This window comes from Schistocerca serialis, chromosome 12 (genome assembly GCF_023864345.2).
Source record: "Schistocerca serialis cubense isolate TAMUIC-IGC-003099 chromosome 12, iqSchSeri2.2, whole genome shotgun sequence".
Classification (NCBI taxonomy): Eukaryota; Metazoa; Arthropoda; class Insecta; order Orthoptera; family Acrididae; genus Schistocerca; species Schistocerca serialis.
Window position 1 is genome coordinate 95,653,546 of NC_064649.1, and position 806 is coordinate 95,654,351.

The 806-nt window shown below is 48.5% G+C and overlaps 1 pseudogene; it reads right to left on the reverse strand.

The window, feature by feature from the left end:
* Window positions 1-420: 420 nt before the first annotated feature.
* On the reverse strand, window positions 421-538 carry LOC126428583 (5S ribosomal RNA; annotated as a pseudogene).
* Between the last annotated feature and the right edge of the window lie 268 nt (window positions 539-806).

Genomic DNA, 806 nt, shown 5'->3' on the forward strand with positions numbered 1-806 from the left:
GCGTAAGTAGTTAAAATGAATGATGTACAGTGGTCGATCAGCCTATCAAAAGCCACACGTTTCTGTAATTAGTGCTAAGCGACGTTTGAGGTGTGTAAACAGCGACGCCACCGGTCAGTGGATGACTGTAAAAGGGTGATTTTGATCGCAGAATCACACTACATCCTGTGGTAATCCGATGAAAGGATATGTGTTTGACGAATGCCTGGATAACTTTGCACTCCGTCATCAGAACGCAAGTGGCCCCATCGGGACCATCCGACCGCCATGTCATCCTCAGCCTAGGACGCGGATAGGAGGAGTGTGTGGTCAGCACACTACTCTCCCGGCCGTCACGATGGTTTTCTGTGACCAGAGCCGCTACTATTCGGTCGAGTAGCTCCTCAATTGGTATCACGAGGCTGAGTGCACTCCGAAAAATGGCAACAGCGCATTGCGGCCCGGATGGTCACCCATCCAAGTGCTGGCCACGCCCGACAGCACTTAACTTCGGTGATCTGACGGGAACCGTTGTATCCACTGCGGCAAGGCTGTTGCCCCTGGATAGCTTTACCTGCAATAATTTGTAGTGTTAACTCAGAATTGCGGTGGAGCTCGTGATACTGTGTGGGACAAGTTTCTTTGTAATTATGGTGTGGTCCCCTTACTGTCCTCAAGAAAGTGCTAAATACGGAAGCATATGAGCACATTTTACAACATCGTGTACTGTGTACAGTAGATGAATAGTTTTGACACCATGAGTGTTCATATAGACATGACAATAAAACTTGCCATGAAGCAGCATCTGTGAGGCATTGGTTCATGGA